A 1,036-nucleotide genomic window follows, 5' to 3' on the forward strand; every position below is an offset into this window, starting at 1 on the left:
TTGGGGTTTGTTACTTGGGACAAAACCAAAGATTTAATTTGATTTGAGGATTGACTATTGGTTTGGACTATACTAACAACGGAATTATTTTGTGAAATTCCGAACCGGTATAAATCCTTGTATCAGAAACAAATCCCTAAATTTATAAACCGAAGTATTGAACCTCGGGTCGTTCTCCCTATGAATCACAATAAATTGTCTGGTTATTGGTTATAAGTTATATTTTGGGGTTTTGAGTTAAGGAACAAGGAATGTAAATTGCAAAAGAAATAAACTAACAACTAAGAAAGCTCTTGGCAAGATATGAGAACTAGAAGTCCTATCCTAGTTATCCTCCTCAATTGTGACCACAAATTGTCCATTGCTACCACTTAGTTATCCTCTAATCATGGAGGAAAGTCAAGTGGATGAATCAACTTGATTCCACAAGTCCTAGCCAACTCCCAAGGGAAAGATTAGCTTTAGTGGTATCCAAATCAATTAGCAACTTCTAATTATCAATCAACAAGGGAATTAGATAACTCAAGCGTCACTAATTACTCTACCAAAGCCAAGAGGAACAAAATCTACACTAAAGCTAAAAGAAGCATTTTATCAAACACATAAGAGGCATAAAAGGAATCATATGAAATCTACAACAAGAATAAAATCTAACAACAATTATTGCAAGAAATTAACAACAACAATCAAAAGAAATACAATTATTATGAATTGCCTCAACTTGAATTGAAAGAAAAGAGAAGGAGCAAGAGTAGATCTACAATAAAGTATAGAAGCAACATAAAGGAAATTACAACAAAAGAATAGAAGAAGATGATTGCAATAACAAGGAATTGAGACGTAAAAGTAGAAGAAAGCATGAATTGAAATCTAGATCTAAGAACTAATCATAATCCTAATTCCTAATCCTAGAGAGAAGTGAGAGCTTCTCTCTCTAACTCTAAACTAATCCTAATGTGTGTGAGTGAATAAAAGAATGAAAAGTTGTTAATTCCCTTCAACCCTTGGTCTCTGATGAGCGGATAATTTATACGCT

Source organism: Arachis hypogaea, chromosome 13, assembly GCF_003086295.3.
Source record: "Arachis hypogaea cultivar Tifrunner chromosome 13, arahy.Tifrunner.gnm2.J5K5, whole genome shotgun sequence".
In the NCBI taxonomy this organism is placed as follows: domain Eukaryota; kingdom Viridiplantae; phylum Streptophyta; class Magnoliopsida; order Fabales; family Fabaceae; genus Arachis; species Arachis hypogaea.